We start from the raw sequence: 18,562 nt of genomic DNA on the forward strand, positions 1-18,562 counted from the left end.
TCTGAGTCACACTCAACTGTATCCATTAAACATACATATCAAACAACATGGCTTGAATTTATCTGCACATTATGTAATAAGTAGCTATTTCAAAAAATTTATAGAGCTACTCTGGGCTAATGAGTCATTTTAGTAGAAAATCTTCTAATGAATATGCTCCCTTCCTAAAAAGAGGCACTTCTCTAGAATGTCCCCTTTTACCTGTGTCTCAGTAGGCTCATTTTAGTAGAAAATCTTCTAATGAATATGCTCCCTTCCTAAAAAGAGGCACTTCTCTAGAATGTCCCCTTTTACCTGTGTCTCAGTAGGCTCTCACCTGACTAGCACAGCAGAGTACAAGAGACCAGGGGACAGGACAGAAGCTCTCTGCCATCAGCAGATACTGTAGGGTACCCTCTCTGAGTACCCCTCTTAGGCGCAACATATTTGTTCAAGGTATAAACATTATATTTCACACAATGAAAAAGAAAGAAAAACCAGGAGGCCTTCAAAAGACTTGGCATTCTCTTAAATCGGAGGGAAAATAACATAATTTTCTGAAATAGGTCAGACTGAAGGAGAAGAAGGGAAAGGCAGGAAACATTAAGTGTAAGATTAGGAAAGCCATCACACATGGATTCGAACATGTAAGAGAGAAATCTGAGGCTCCACTGTGCTTGTCCATAGGGTGGGCTGGGGACCCCTCAGAGCAAAGGGCAACCCAGCTAAGACTCCTGTGGTACATGAATCAAGGTGTAGTCATACTGGACATTACATCGCTCTGCATTTTCTGAAATTTTGGATAATCTGATGATATATGACATCATCAGTTGGACCCCCAAACTGATGATGTACCTGAACTGGTGGTGGCAGGAAATTGGAGCATGGAATTGAAAGAGGAAACCTGTCTGATCGCTGCAGAGCGAGGTTGGACCCTTAGGTGGACAGATTTCAGCATGAAGGAAGGAAGGGGAGCACACTACTATTTCCTGAAAGCTGAAGTAATCACGCCTACCTTTTAGGTTACAGATGGTGGGTACATAACATGATTCATGTATGTCACCTAGCAATTCATGTCCAGCCTCACACACATGAGAGAGCAAACTAGTTTGTCATTATCACATAGCTCTATTGTGCCATAGTTCAATTTTACCATCATTATTATCTCTATCATCTCCTAGAAACAGATTTAAAAATTGATAAAGGTATCTTGGAGGTGAGACAGGTTCTGTTTCAGGCAGGTGGTTTGAAGACCGTGGATAAATTGGGCAGCATGCTCTCTGTCTCATGGACCATGTCAGGCTAGAAAACTATGAAGAAACAGCCAGTGCATCAGGGGAGACAAAGCCCTCAGCAGCCAGCTATCAGGGCTGTGTACAGGAATTCTGTGAAATAAATGACACACAGCATATGGTAATCAAAACCCTGGAGAAGATTGGAGCAAATGAATGGAAGTCCTATTTCTGAGAATAGGGTAACAAGTAGACAAAATTCTTTGTAAACTAAAACAAATTTTAAGTATAGCTTTTGCTTCAGAATATTGACATTACCAATATTTTCAAATAAATCTTCCCAAGTTTTGGGAGAAGAGAGAGTGTTTCTTTTTTTTTTTTAAGTAAAGAAATGGGAACTGGCCATATTGGTGCTCACCTGGAATCCCAGCAAAATCCTGAAATCCTAAAAGCTAAGATTACTGAACATATATGTTGTTTTCCCAAGGTCTTGGAATTTATATTCCTGGGTGTTTTGTAGCCAGAAATGGGAAACAACCATCTTTATGTTTTAAATATTTAATGTACTTGCAACCTCACCATCATGCACCTATAATTTGAAATTTCCTAAATGGTAGCTCACAGGGTCAGGGATGACTCTATTAGTTTGTAACTTGTGAAATTATGTTGGGACAAGAAATTCTTCATCAGAAATTCCTAGTTGATACTTGGCAGTAATACAGGGTTACCTTCCTGTATTAGCTACTGAACATAGAACCCCATTTCCTTCTAAAGACTTTAAAACTTGAAGAAATTACACAGAGTACAGAGGTCATTTTTATCAACAGTAGTTCTATTTGAATTATGATAATGACAGAATGAGAACTATATAGGCTTAACAAAATCATGAAATTTAATCATGTCATTTGCCGGGTAAAACACATTGAAGAAGTAATGTTTAAAATCTCAGAGTAACATTTTATATGTAGCTTGTGTAGTAATGAAGCTAGTCAGAAATATAACAGTTTATGAAAATCTAAAATTTATTGATGTCTCCTGTGCAAAAATTTGAGTAATTTTTAAGCTCTATCTAAATTAAAGTCATAAATACCCTAGGAAAGAAATGTCCTCCTTGTGCTGGGCAGAACACATCTTCTGGCATGAGGAGGACTCTTGGAGATGATGTCTCTTCTGCAGATACCAACAAGCTCAATAAGAAACTTTAATCCTTCCCAGTGCTCACTGGTTCTACACCTGTAGATGCAGAGCTACTTACCCAGATGGATGTATCAGGAAAGACTCAGTGCACCCAAATAGAACCTGTACTGGTTTAGGGAAGGGAGGTCTTTAGCTTCTCTCTCTGCAGGCCCTCCATTTCCATGTCTGTAAGAAGGATGTCCCATTGGAGAGCACAGAACCAGACTCCTCAGCTGGACATTTCCCTGCCTCTTTATTGGACCTATGCTTTGGTGGATAACAGCAGTCTAGGGAGAACAGGGCTCCAAACATCTCTCTAAGTTAATTGACATGTGTATTAGTGATCACAGTGGTCCCCATCATTTGGAAAGTATCAACTTCTCTCATTTTGAGCTAGGACAGATTCATCAAAAATCACTTGATTTTCACCAGGCCACTTTCTGAGTTGAGAGATTCCTGTCTCCCCCTGGGAGTTGCCATTGGCTCTGAGATCTCTGACAGTAATTTATCATGTTCATCCTCTTCCCAAGCCCATTTGTACATGGAGCACCACTTTCCTTGGTACTGTGGCTCTGCGTTCCCTGATTTTCCAAAGTAGTGGGGTCAGGGTTCAAGATGTGAGTGCATTTAAACTGAAATTAAAAGGGAATGAAAGGATTTAATAGTTTTACCAAAATTAAAAATCTTCCAAGTCATTGTTATTATATATTTAAATACCTGGTAGTGTTTTGGATTGAGGGTAATTGCACAATTGAAGTCCAGAATTGAGCTGTCAAAAAAAAATGTGTTGGAATAAATACTAAGATCACAGATGGAGTTGGAGTTTGGTTTGGCAATCACTGTCAGGTGAGGTGGAGTGTCAGCAGTGCTGCACTCCATGAGCAACCTGAATGACAGCCCTCACCCTCCCTAGTGCAGGTAGGAGGAGGCCTGTCCCTCCTCTGATGGAAACTATATACTGTTGTGCTTCAGAATCCAGTGTGGCCTATACAAAATTCAACCTTATATTCAACAATTAATTATACTCAACCCAGATAGAAAGGGTTAAAAAACAATCCAGATATAAAAGATAAAATAATTCAGATACAAAGGATGAAATGTCATCACATTCAGAGAGATGGGAATATATTAGGAACTAAATAGAAAAACAGGAAATGCAAACTACAGTATCTATAATCTGAAACTTCACATGGATGGGCCGAGAGAGGATTGGAAACAGCAGAAGAAACCTACAGCAAACTTTAACACATGTTAATAGCTGTTCAGCCTCGTACAGAGAGGGAAGAAAAAAAGGTAAGAATTTAAAATGAACAGTAGTGACACTATGACATATATGTTACTGGGCATTTTTTATCTAGATGGGAGACACACAGCTTCCTATGCTGTAAAGTGGACATTCTGATATGTGGCCCTTCCTTGGCCCAGTCACACCTCAACTTTTGGCGGACTGGGCTTCCACCCTATTCCCTGGCCAGGTCTCTGCCATTTGTTTTCCTGGTTCCCATTCCTCTCTGCATACCCATTCCCTGGGTGGCTTCTGGGGTTGGCTGTGGTAGAGCAGTTGACTGCTATACCTATTGATTTATGGAGACATGCCTTTCTCTTTGCTATACCCTAATTTTTGTAAGTCAAGAAATAGAATTCCATCATAAAGATTTTTTTTTTCCCCAAAACATCCCATTTATTTTTTACACCAGGTAGTAGAAAGTAATGATTGGATATTCTGCTCGGGTTTCTCAGCTGAATTTTTTTAACTTTAAATATGGGAGACTACATACTCAAAGTGGAATTGTGTCCAAACAGAAAAGAGTGGAGATGTTTTGTTTCTGCTAACAAACTCAGGGCAGACATCACTCATTTGAAAAAGAGTTTTCTTCAAAAGCCCCTTATCAGGGTGTTTGATCAGTCTTTTGCTGCTGTAACTAAAGGACACAACCAGGAAATTTTAGAGGAGGAAATGTTTATTTGAGGGCTCACAGGTTCAGAGGTCCACAGAAAGTCATCTTTGTTCCTTGGGGCTCAAGCTGAGGCAACATCAGGGCAAAAGAGTGTGGTAGAAGAAAGCTTCCGAGATGATCAGGAAGCAGTGAGAGGAAGACTCCAATCACCAGATCTAGGATCCACAATCTAGCTACTGTGAATTGAGCTGCTATAAACATCACGTGGCTGTGTTACCATAGTATGCTGATTTCAAGTCCTTTGGGTATAGGCCAAGGAGTGGGACAGCTGGGTCACAAGGTGGGTTCACTCCAAGTTTTCTGAGGATTCTCGACACTGCTTTCCAGAGCTGCTGCACCAATTTGCAACTCCACCCACAATGTACAAGTGTGCATTTTCCCCACATCCACACCATCTGTTATTACTTGTGTTTTTGATAATAGCCATTCTAATTGGAGTAAGATGAAATCTTAGAGTTGTTTTAATTTGCATTTCTCTAATTACTAAAAATGTTGAACACTTTTTCATGTATTTATTAATCATCTGTATGTATTCTTCTGTAAAGTGTCTGTCCAGTTCCTTGGCCCATTTATTGATTGGGTTCTTTGTATTTTTGGTGTAAAGTTTTATAAATTCTTTATAAATTTTGGAGATAAGTGCTCTATCTGAGAGAAGAATGGAGGAACTTCAGATTACATAGAGGGAAAAGAGAGGGAGAGAGTATGAAAAATGGTGGAATAAGACAGACATCACTACCCTGTGTACAGGTATGATTACATGAATGGTGTGTATCTACATCATGCACAATCATAGAAATGAAATGATGTACCTCATTTGTGTACAGTGAATCAAAATGCAGTCTGTAAAAATTTTAAAACTTAATTTAAAAAAAATATATATATAGGAAAACAATGAAGTTGGATTTGACAAAACTTTCTTGGATATAATAATACCAAGGAAAGGGAACAAAAATACAGTAGATAAATAGGACTAGATAAACATTAGAAACTTCTATTCATGAAAAGATATAGTGAATAGAATAAATAGGGAGCTTACAGAATGGGTGAAAATACAAACAAATATGAAAAGTGGTTAATATGTAGAATATGTAAAGAACTACAACTAAAAAAAAACTGAAATTGTAAAAAATGATCTATATATATTTTTTTGTTTCTTTTTAATTTTTTTGTTTTCTTTTGGTAGCAGGTACTGGGGATTGAACCCAGGGGTGTTTATCCACTGAGCCACATCCCCAGTTCTTTTTTTTTTTAATTTTGAGACTGGGTCTCACTAAGTTGAGGCTGGCCTCACATGTGCTATCCTCCTGCTTCAGCCTCCTGAGCAGCTAGGATTACAGGCATGCACTACCATGCTGGGCATACCTTTTTCAGGTATAATGCAGAATTAACAAGATAATTTAGTATGCTGAAAATATTTAACCTGATGATTTAATTTATTGAGGAATCTCCATTCTGTTTTCCATAATGACCATGAGTTTAACACCCTCTCCAGTGGTTCCCTAGCCTTCTCTCTCCTCCACATCCTCAGCAATCCTGATCTCTTGTCTTTTTGGTAATACACTTTCTGAGGGTGTGAGGTGATACCTGATTGTGGTATTTATTTGTGTAGTGATGGTTAGTGGTCTTTTGATGTACCTTTCTTCTTTGAAAAAGGTATTTCCCATTTTTCGTATTTTTAGGAGGGGTGATCATCTATATGGTTTTTGCTATTGAATTTTATGACTTCCTTCCATATTTTGGATATTAAGCTCTAATAAGTTATAGTCATGCACCATATAATGTTATGGTCAAGGGCGGACCATGTATACAAAGAAGGTTCCATAATAATTATAATTTTAGATATACCTACCATCAGAACACTTATATATATGAGGTAAATATTAATAGAACTGATTAGATTCTAATGGACCTGAAAATATCCTGTCACCCTGCTGACATAACATTGTAGTGCAATTTATTATTTTTTATTTTGATCATGCCCATGTAGATAAATCTATGTCAGCCAGTTATAAAAGTACATAGTACATATAGTTATATATAGTTTGAAATACTTGATAACAAGTGATATGTTACTGGTTTATGTGTTTATTATATTTTTGTATTATGGTGACTGGTTTGTATTATAGTTTTTATTGTTATTTTAGATTACACATCTGTTATAAACATAAACTTTCATTTTAAAACCCTATGCTGTGTACAATAGCAGCAGTCTCGTACAATTTGTATCAACCAGAGATCTTCAGCGGCCATGTTTTGTGACAGACCTAGGCTGTCTAGGTTGTGCAAATGTACCTTATGACATTCACACACTGACACAATTGCATGATGGTGTGACTACTTAAGGATACCTAATAATGCATGTCCTCAGGCCATGTGTGGCGATACTTGTGACTCTCTCCATTTACCTCTCTTGGTCTCCAGTAACACACCATTGTGGATAGGAAAGACACTGGCCATGATGTCAATCTTGGATTTTCAAATACTGGTCTTGTGGCTCTGGTGATCTCTCCTGGAGAATGTTCTGTGTGATTGAGAAGAATGTGCTTTCAGTCACTCTTAAATCTGACGTTCCATCTACATCTGTTAGGTCTATCTGGTTTAAACATGTACTACTTCTTCATCCCTGTGACCAAAATACCTGCCACAAACAACTTCAAGGGGGAAATTTTGTCTAGGATTGCAGTCTCAGTCTATAGTGAGTTGGCCTCATTGTTCTGGGCCAGGGGTGAGGGTGACCATCATGGTAGAAAGGAGAGGCTCCGCTCATGACAGGAGGCAGAGAAGAAGATTAAGGGGCCATCCCAAAGGCATGTGCTCCAGGGTCCACTCCCCTCAGCTTGGTCTGGTGACCTCCAGTCCTCACTTCCTGAATCCTTCAGGGATCCATTCATTGATATGTCCATGGCCCTCATGATCCAGTCACCTCCCTGATGCCCCACCTCTGAACATTACCACACTGGGGACCAAGTCCCCGCCCTCACCATGGAACCTTTGGGGTACATCTCATCTCCAGATCGTAATAAAGATCTCATTCAGATTCAGTGTTTCCTTATGGTTTTCATGTCTAGGTCTATAGATTATCTAATGTAGGGTGTTGAATTCTTCTAGTACATTCCTTTCTAATTCTCCTTCATTACTATTAGTTTTTCTTCATGTACTTAGGCATCCCAATGTTAGGTATACATATGATTGTCATATCCTCTTTGATTGACCCCTGGGTAACAGATAATGACCTTCTTTTTATCTTGGGACACTTTTTGACCTGAAGTGTTTTAGGAGCGCCCAAGTTCTCTGTTAGCATTTTCATTGAGATTAGCTCATGAACGTCCTTAAAGATAAATGAGTGTCTTGTAGGTAGCATATCGTTGAGCCTTGCTTTTCGTATTTATTCAACCCCTCTGTCTCCTTATTAGATGATTCAGCCATTTACATTCAAAGTCTTTAGTACTAGGCAAGAACTCATTTTTGACATTTGGTTACTTGTTTTCTGGTTGTTTTGTGACACTGTGTCTTTTTCTGTCTTCCTTTGTAATTTGAAGATTTTTTTGTAGTGGTATATGTTGATTACTTTTGCTTTGTCTTTTATGAATCTTTTTTTATGAGACGTTCATAACACATGGGCAGATGGGCTATTTTAAACTAAAAGCAAGTTGACTTCACTTGTGTAGATCTCTCCTTATTCCTTCCCTCCTCATATTTTATGGTGTTTATGTCACAATTTACCTGGTTTTATATTGCACGGCCCCACCAAAAGTTTTATTTTATTTTATTGTGATTTCTATTTTTTTTCTGTATCAGGGATTAAACCCAGGGGTGCCTAACCACTGAGCAACATCCCCAGCCCTTTTAATTTATTTATTTGATTTAGAGAAAGGGCCTCACTATGTTGCTGAGGCTGGCTTTGAACTTGCAATCCTTCTGCCTCAGCCTCCCAAGCTGCTGGAATCACAGGTGTGTGCCACCATGCCTGCCTTGAACCGGGTATTTCCTATGTGTATATTTCACTGATGCAGTTAAGTGACCAACAGTGGGGCCATGGGCTGGGAATGTGGCTCAGTGCTATCTGGGTTCCATCCTCAGCATACACACACACACACACATACACACACGCACACACACACACAACAGACAAAATGTAGACCACTGGATGACGAGAAAAATATTTTTTGTGATCTCTTCTGACACTATAGGAAAGACACATGGTGGCTTGTGATTGCATTTCATTGTGACCCTTTCCCTGATCTACACCATGGGGGAAGGTGATTAACTCCTACCTGCCTCGTACAGCTCTCTCCAGGATATATTTTATAAGTACATCCTCTCCAAGTTTTCTAGTCTAAATTTTTTTCTTTAGCCTTTTAAGTGTGGAGAAATACATGCTTCCTTGAAGCAGAGGTGAAAGTTTAGGGTCCCATGGAGACCCATCCTTCAGGGTTGCTTTGTATACTTGTCCTTTTATTAAAATGTTAAAATGAAATGACCTGAATCTATTTAAAGTATGCTTCTGTTTACCCTCTTATTCTACTTGCTCAAATAGAAAAAAAATGAACTTCCTGCTTATATTTGATAGACTCAGCTCACCTAGGGTAATTATTCCATCCTGATAATAAAAAAATGTGTGATATGTATAGCTATCTAGGAGCATTCAAAGGAAATACCTGAACATCCATCAGAGTTCTCTGTACAGAGATTGCCAAAGTATTCTATTTTGGTAATATTTTGTTCTCTCTGTTTTATGATGGTAGAAAGCTGATCAATTATTAAAAAGAAATGCATTGCCAGGTGGGTGGTTCATGCCTGTCATCCCAGTGGCTCAGGAGAATGATGCAGGAGGATTGCAAGTTGGTGGTCAGTGTAAGCTACTTATCAAGGCCCTCAGCAACTTAGTGAGACTCTGTCTGTAAATAAAGAATAAAAAAGGACTGGGGATGTGGCTCAGTTGTTAAGTGCCCTTGGGTTCAATCCCTGACACCAAAAAAAAAAAAATGCAGTAAGTATTAACTCACATGTATGAGGGACTATAATGATAAAAGTAATTGCCAACATTTCAATAGAGAGCTTTATAGAAATACTTGTTTGGTTTGTGTCGCGCTCCCTGCCCGCAGAGAAACGAGACGCAAACCTGGTTCTTTTGAGCTCTTTATTTTGCGCGCTTACTTCCTCATAGTTCTTTCTTTGTTCCTTTCTTTGAGGAACTTACACTCCAATATCTACAGTACTGTAACCAATCAGCATTTTTGCACGAGGGGAGAGCATTCACAGATACAGGCAGCAAAGGCAGGCATACAGTGGACCTGTACTGTCCATCAGGGAGCTCAGCCAATCCCTGGAACTTCCTCAAAATAATGTCAGTTGTTTATGCAAGAGCCAACCGCACTGGCAGCCTGCCAGGCGCCATCTTAGCCTTGCCACACCTAGGGCCAGGGGTCCGGCCGAAACCCCGACAGGTTTGTATTCTTAATCTTTCACACATAATATGTCTAGGATGTAGTGATATGACTGTCCACATTTTATAGGTGATACGACTCGAGTTCAGTTTGTAGACTACTCAAGGTCATTCTGATAGTAAATAGCAGATCACAGATATCAATTCAAGTGATCAAGCTTCAGATTCCACACTTATCAACATCTGTTCTCTTAACATATTAAGAATAGCCAGGCTCAGTGACACACACCTGTAATCACAGCAGCTCAGGAGGCTAAGGAAGGAGGATCGCAAGTTCAAAGCCAGCCTCAGCAAAAGCAAGGTCCTGAGCAAATCAGGGAGACCCTGTCTCTAAATAAAATACCAAGGAGTGCTGGGGATGTTACTCAGTGGTGGGGGGCCCCTGGGTTCAATTCCCAGTATCCAAAAGAAAGAAAAAATAAAAGAATAGTTAAACTTTAATAAAGATAGCACTGAATTACCATAAACTTGTGCAAATCTAATCTACTTAGACTCTGCTTCAGAGAGCCTTCTTTCCACTTGTTTGCAATCCTCTTCATTCGATTCACCAGAATTTGTAAATCATGAACTCTCCAGTTGTGCCTAAGTCGATGCAGATGAAAACCAAGTCAGACATTGCTCTTCTGAAAAACTCACCAACAAAGTAATAAGAAGAAAGCATTTCCCATAATATATGGCGATTTCTAATGTATAGGACACTTGTGTCCTATGGGATCCATAATCCTGCCCTGATCTGGAAGAGGTGGGACAGGAGAATGGAGATGACTTCTAGAGGACGTGAAGCTGATATTTATGGAAAGTGAAAAAGATCGTATGGAGGTTGACCACATATTTTGCTGAAGTGAGCAGTGTTGTTGGTGATTGATGAAGGCAGTCGTATTTTTCATACAGAATTATTCTTCTGCTTCTCCACAGATGTTTAGTCCATGCTTCCTCTCCCTTAAGATGAGCAAAATCAACCTATTCAGAATTGCTGCCGTATGGAGTGGCTTTTTGTCTGAAATTGCCATTGGGATCGTGGCCAGCAGCATCCTCCTTCTCTTCCACATCTTCCTGTTCATTCTTGGGCACAGGCCCAAGCTCACTGACCTACCCACTGGTCTCTTGGCCCTAATCTGCCTACTGATGCTAATCCTCATGGGGTTCACAGCTACAGACAGTTTTATGTCTTGGGAGAGATTCTGAGATGACATCACATGGAGATCAGTTGTCTACTTGCACAGGTTTTTGAGAGGCTTCTCCCTCTGTGCCTCCTGCCTGCTGAGTGTCCTCCAGGCCATCACCCTCAGCCCCAGAAGCTACTGCCTGGCAAAGTTCAAGCATAAGTCCCCACATCAGAGCCTTTGCTCCCTTGTGTTCCTGGGTATTCTACATGTCCTTGAGTGCTCACTTCTCAATCTCTCCTACTGTCATCCACAATGTGACCTCACGTGGTCTTGTGATTATTACTGAAATTTGCATGATTTTACCAATGAGTTACTTCCTCAAGCATTTATTCTCCATATTAGGTATATTCTGGGATGACTTCCTTATAGGGCTCATGGCACTCTCCAGTGGGTACATGGTGACCCTCTTGTGCAGGCATAAGAGGCACTTCCAGCAACTTCATGCCACCAGTCTTTCTCACAGAGCATCCCCTATACAGAGGGCCTCCAGGACCATTCTGCTGCTCATGAGTTTCTTCATGCTTATGTACTGTTTGGATTGCATCTTCTCTTCCTTAAGAACTATGTGGAACAATGTCCCTGTTTGTCATTTTATCCAGATGATGGTGGCTGATGGTTATGCCACAACCAGTCCTTTGCTGCTAATTGGTACTGAAAAACAAATTATTAGCATCTTGAAATCCTTTTGGGGAAAGAAAACACATATTTCAGTAGAGTGATGGATCATTTCTCTGAATGTACCCAAACACTGACTTCTGAACAATAAATCACAGCACAGACTACATGCTCCCTGGGTTAAGTGACTATGTATATATTCATATTTTCTTAAATCTGTTTACTTTGAGACAAGTGAATTAAGAATATGTCATACAAATGTCAATCATTTACGTTTTTGAGATAACATAAGAGCCCCACCTGTCTGCTTGAAGTCAGCAAGTGATTTTTATGAGGGAGGTCTCAACTTCATGGCCTGGGTGAGCCACTTATAAGACATTTACAGTGTATAGCACTTTTTAATAAGTGCTTCAGTGAGTTGTATTTTGCACAACCAAATATATCAATATTTATTGCCCTGAATTACCACCTGATCCATCAATTGTCTTTATTTTTATGTATTTAGTTTCTTCAGGGGGCACTGGGGATTGAATTCTGGGACACTCAGCCACTGAGCCACATCCCCAGCCCTAATTTGTATTTTATTTAGAGACGGGATCTCATTGAGTTGCTTAGTGCCTCACTTTTGCTGAGGTTGGCTTTGAATCCTCTTGTCTCAGCCTCCTGAGTCACTGGGGTTATATATTCACTTCATGTTGTTTGAAAGGACTTTTGGAATCAAAATGTCAGGGTATATCTTATAATTTACTCAAAGTATGCAAACAGAAATTGGCATTACCTATTCATTGCTACATAAAAGACACAGAAACCAATGTGGAAACTTCTAGACCATTAGTTTAGTTTTTTCTTTTGTTTTTCTTGAGTATACCAAGGGAGCTAATCTTCTTTTACTGAAGGCATGAATGGAGAAAAGTTTTTCTTACTAAATTAATCATTCGGAAGAGATTAAATTTTTCTAATGTCACTAATTGATTTCAATTTTAGACAAAGACACTTCCTTAAAGATTTCAAAGAAATTATTTATCTGGCCTTGAAACACTTTACTTCTCATCATTGTTGCTCTCTCTTACTCATGTTGTAACACTAATTTTCTAGGTAGCTGCGAAAATATCAGTCTTACCCACTAGTTTGCAGATGATAAAATGTGGGAATGTCTTACGAGTCTCATTGTAAATGTCACATGCTTCATAACTATACAGCATGATTAAAGTTGAAATAAAGATTGTACTTTTATTCTGCAGGGAGATATTCCATGAGATTATCATCATCAAATTACCATTGCTTACTAAAAGAAGATGTAAAAGCTTGCCCTCTTATGCAATCTCCTTTCTCAGGGTGACGTAGGATTCCTTTCTCTTAATGAAACACTAAAAACTTTGACCCCATAAATCGTGCCAGCATTATGTCACATGCCTGTAATCTCAGCAGTTTGGGAAGCTGATGAAGGAAGATTGCAGGTCAAAGTCAGCCTCATCAACTTACTGAGGCTGTAAGCAACTTAGTGAGACCCTGCCTCAAAATAAAAATAAAAATAGTTGGAAATGTGGCTCAGTGGTTAAGTATCTTTGGGTTAAATCTCTGGTTAAAAAAGAAGAACATAAAATGTGATTACTTTCCACCCTTTTTCCATTTGCCAAAGAGTGGACAGAAAAGAAATTTTGTAATAAAATCCTGATAAAAATTGATGGTTCTGCCCCCTTAGATATGACAGGGGGGAGTAGAGGAATTCAAGAATTAAGTGGCATGTGCAATGAGTAGCCCTAGGAGAAGAAATGCCTGTTTGAACAGGGACACATCCTGAGGACTTTGGAGTAGGGAAGTTGAGGGAGTCCTTGTCCTTTGACATCTGTTTTCTCTCTGAAGTGTTCATTGGTTGAGAGTGAGAGGTTGGAGGGTAAAGAGTTTTTAGGAGAAAGTTTTGAAGTAATGTTTGCAGAGAGTGTGGAGGCCAGTTGACCAGAGAAATGGAGGCTTGACTGAGGTGGTTCCCTCAAATACACAGCATTTCCCTCTGCCCTACTAAGTAATTTCTGCTCAGGAGGCACAAAGAAAGCTGAGAGCTGACTTTACCCAGGACTTACATTTTATGAAATGAGTGCAGTACAAAGATAGGTGGAGTAATGTGCGAGGCAAGCTCTTTCTACCTGCAAAGTTTTGCAAAAACAAGATTTCTTGTAATTGGCATTGTGTGGTGTTTCTCTTTCTATATATTTAATTGTTTAAAGAACTTCTAACAATATTGTCAGAATAGAAAAGAAATGGTGCTCCCCACCTTCCTGAAATTGGTGATACTGTAAAGGCCAGTGGCTATTCCATTCCAGACCTGGCTGTAGATGTAGAACAGGTGACAGGACTTGAAAAAGCAAATAAAAAAATTAAAGCCAACACTGTCAGGGAAGGAACAAGCTAAAGAAAATGCTTGACAAGACTTGGATTATCTTGCCTCAGAAACCATATAAGTGAGTGTCTACAAGTTTTCTGTGCACGATTTTATTGGCTTAAGAGGATCTGCTCAGGTAGCGATGTGACATTGTACATTAGTGTGATGTCTTGAGTGTTATGACTGAGCTGCCTTAGAAGTAATAGGAAATAATCATGTTCATTTCAGTCCTGGTTTTGCCACTTGCCTACCCCTGATTTTCATTAGAGTTGATTTTGAATGTTCTCATTTGAATGCTTTTTCCCCCTCATATGAACCTTTGAGAAGTGTTTGCTTCCCGTTTCCCACAGGATTTGGAGTTTTGGCATCTGTACCTTTATTTCTGGATATTTTCTCCACAGCATCTGTAATTCACTAATCAAATCACTTCTTTCAGTTGCCTCTGTAAATCTCTGCCATTCTCTTTTCCCCTCACTTCCATTTTCAGTTATTTAACCATTACAAGGCATCAATAATCAAGCACAGATCTCCTTTCATTCTTCCCAGTGAGCTCTGCAGGCAGAACGTCAGGTGTATTCTTGAATTTCCTCTTGGTTGTTTACTTATGTGACAGGCTTAGGCTAGACAAAGTTGCAGGGATTCCCAATAATTTTTTTTTAGCTTTGCTTACTTGCTTATTTATATCTTAATTTTGGTCATTGAATCTAGGGATGTTTCATAACACTAATTATCATCAACCATTTTTTAATGTTATGTAACTCAGTATGCAACATTCAATTATTATGTGTTCCTCAAGGTACAACAGTATAAAAGATAAATTGAAAAGATGAAGGTTAATATATTTCTATAACAATGGATCTGGAGAGGAGCAACAGATACAGTTATTCAGGATTGCAACAAGCATTTCTTTTGTTTCTTTTTTTAAAAAATTCCATTTTAAATAAAATTTTCACCTATAGGGAGATATGATTTAAAATATATTATTGATGAACTAAATGTCAAACTTGTATTGTCCCCATTGAACTCTAATGATTGGTCATTTCTAAAGAAAACTTCTATGATAAAGTTCTATGGATAAACAACAAATGGGATGGTTTTACTTTTTAGACTTGAGAGTGTTTTTATATTAAGTAAGTTTCTAAGAAAGAATGAATTAGGACAGCTGGTACAGAAAATAGTAATCAATTTTTAAAGTGGCCCCTGTTGATGAAAAAAATAAACTAAGTGCAGAATTCTTAAGAGAAGAATAATAAAAAAGATCTTAGAGTTGTATTTGACCACGAGTTAAATATGAACCCTAAAAAAAAAATCAAACGAAAGTCAGCATGACCCTGGCAAGTATTAATAGAAATGACATGTTAGAACTGGGGTGTAATATATCCACAGCACAGGACATTGGCAAGAACACAATATGAGTATAATTTTGTCCTCTGTTACTTGGAAAGATACTCAAAAGCTAGTCAAGGGAAAAGAGAAGAGACAATAATTAGATGTCTTGGCTTTGAAACACTGAGCAGCATCCTAAGTAAGTATGTGGTTTGTTTAAATACTCTCCTGTGTAGATTATTTGAAATCATATATGCTGTGCAATTGAAATTGAAAAACAGAAGATCTAAAGGTAGGCCCAGCAAACAGTAGGATCTATTCTAAAAGGCTTCATTTACTAGTACTTGCTACTTTAGTGTTTGTCTTCTAGAAACCATTATGTATTTATGAGTTTTTAAAATTTGGTTTGGTTTTACTTTTGTGTTTTGCAGTGCTGGGGTGGAAGGCAGGGCCTCTACATGCTAGGCAAGGGCTCTACCACTGAGCTACTCCCCTTGCCTGTGACGATTTTTAACACCATCAAACCAGAAAATTAGAAAAATCATCTAGTTGAAATATACTGTGTTAGGCTGGGTAGTAGCTCAGTAGTAAAACCCTTGCCTAGCATGTGTGAGACCCTGGATTTGATTCTCAGCACTGCACAAAAATAAATAAAATAAAGATAAAAATTGAAAATATATATGCTGTGTTGTATATATGTGTTTTCCTTAAACAGCAACATTGTAGAAGCTAAGATGTGGGATGCTAGTAAATTAGTAAGGATGGACATGGAAAGGAAATGAGCATTAAAGAGGGGAGGAAAGGGAGTGTCCTTAAGCATTATGGAAACAAGATTTGGTTTCCACAGGGGTAGAGAGGGAAACTGATGAACCCGGAAGAAAACAGGAAGAATCAACAGAGTACAAAATTAAGGAAGACTGAAAAACAGTTTCAGTGACAATGAAACAGTTGGGGAGGTCAAACAGAAAGAGAGTGTGCTCAGAGAGGGAATTTTCTTTTTTTTTTTTTTTTAAGAGAGTTGTTTCAAACTTGAGTCTCAGGTATAAAGTAGTTTTAGTCAAGAGTAACCCCTGTTTTGTACAGCAGAGATATAAGTAAGGAATCAAACAAGTGTGAGAGTGGAAAGTTAGATCATCATGCACGGTATTAAAATATTGCTGAGAAATGTTTCTTAAGAAGGCAGATCTTACAGGGTGTGCCTGGAATATACTAATATTCATAACCATTTGTGCCAGGAGTATCCAAGTCATCCATGCCTTGGTCTGAGGACATAGTAATCATTTGATGTTATATATTACATCTAATATTTTTGGCAAATAGTGCTTTTATATAGTTGAGAAATAAAATACCACTGATGTAGCTGGGTGTGGTGGTACATACCTGTAATCTCAGCAACTTGGGAGACTGAGGCAGGAGGATCCCAAGTTTGAGGCCAGCCTCATTAATTTAGCTACAGTCCATCTCAGAATGAAATTAAAAGGGCTGGGAGTGTGACTCAGTGGAAGAGCACATCTGGGTTCAATGTCCAATGACACAAGAAAAGAAACGAACAAAACCCACCGATGTGAAAATTTCTATCTTTCACGGAATGTTAATTGAAAGTACATGCACATGCCTCTGTGTGCTTAAAGAAATTTAATTTTGTCCTAGATTTGCCTATGATTTGGAAGAACATATACTACAATTATCTTATTTATGATTCCTTAAATAAAGGTTTATGTTCTACATCCCAACCTTAGTAAAATATTCTTGCATTTTCTTTCAAGGTATTTATATAAAACTAGTCAGAACATAAATTTGCTTATAATCTAGTTAGTTTTGTATGCATAAGCTTATTTTATATGATCTTTTTCTTTGGAAGCATTTTATCCTTCAACAAATAGATTTTTTTTTTTTTTTTGGTACTGGGGATCGAACTCAGGGCCTTGTGCTTGTGAGGCAAGCACTCTACCAGCTAAGCTATCTCCCCAGCCCCAACAAATAGATCTTTTAGAAATAATTTTTATATATTATTAAATCATGTTTTAAGTGTTGTTTGCTGCAATAGTTTTTTATAAAGAGAAATGAGTTTGTAGACATCAACAATAACCAGTGCTTTTCCAGGAATGTAAATGTGTAATTAGAAAATTTGAGCAAAGAAAAGTCAAAGTGAGTCATTGGATTTTAATTGCCTTTTCTTGAGTCTAGAAAAGGCTGCCATGCACCACTCTTCTTTTATGGTCTGAATAATTAACAAATAATGTCTGTCAGGGTTTTCTTACAGTTGACTGCATAATAATCTCATTTTTCCCTTAAAATATTGAAGAATAAAATTAGGATAGATCTTTTCCATGTTCATTTTCCTCATTTTCTTTATTTGTTGCAAATGGGACCATAGAACTTCATCATCTTGATGCAGAACCCCTGGACGAGTGAGACAATGGACTCTTTTTAGCATGCTTTTTCCTAAGTCAATTCCCACCAGAAACTAAAGCTCATATTTTCTTGAATATATTTTTAGATTGAGAAAATACTATTATTGGGTTATGGGTTTCTCTAGTGAAAAAGTCTTTAGAGAAACATTGTATACTTAAGAAACAGCAAAGTGAATCGGATACACTTAAGTAGCAGTGGCTTTTGCATTTTTCAAGTAAATTAAAGACATTTTTATATTAATTGCGAGTTTTGTGGGATATGGCTCATTAGTGGTCTGTAAGAGCCTCCACTGTTTACCTTACTGATAATTTACTTTTTCTTCTTTACTCAGTGACATTGGGATTGGTCTGTCTCAAGATGACAGCAGAGTAGGATTTAGGCAGACTAAGCACATTCTGACCGCATTGCCAGTCAGCAGCACCTTTTCCTCCAGTGATCCTGACGTGCTGCCATCACATCCTCACATTTTAGACCTCAGTACTGCTCCTGGTGAGCACCCCCAGTGCTGCTTTGGTTTTCTCCTTGTCATCTGTTTCCGTCTTTTTCTTTGATACCCACATGACAGTCTTGTGTTTATACTACTCTGTACTGATGTGTTGATGTTTTTGATAATACCACATGATCTCTCTCAATTTGGCATGGATTGTATCAGATGCAAAGAGTCAGAATGAAACTTAAATTCCGAACCTTTGGAACCAGTTCTCATCATATTCTGCAGACTATTTTGATATGGCTCCAGGAAATTGAATCTCTATGAACTTGTTTCCTCTTTGATAAAATGAAGACTAACACATGGCATGCAGTTATTACTAATTCATATCAAATAAATAAGAAGAGGAAGTATATTTGGGGTCAATGTAGGGTTTTTC

The 18,562-nt window shown here is 38.3% G+C and overlaps 1 pseudogene; it reads left to right on the top strand.

Moving 5' to 3' along the window:
* LOC124974814 (rap guanine nucleotide exchange factor 2-like) overlaps window positions 1–18,562 on the top strand; it is a 172,762-nt pseudogene that overhangs the window by 119,029 nt on the left and 35,171 nt on the right.

The sequence above is a fragment of the Sciurus carolinensis genome, unplaced genomic scaffold, assembly GCF_902686445.1.
Source record: "Sciurus carolinensis unplaced genomic scaffold, mSciCar1.2, whole genome shotgun sequence".
Classification (NCBI taxonomy): domain Eukaryota; kingdom Metazoa; phylum Chordata; class Mammalia; order Rodentia; family Sciuridae; genus Sciurus; species Sciurus carolinensis.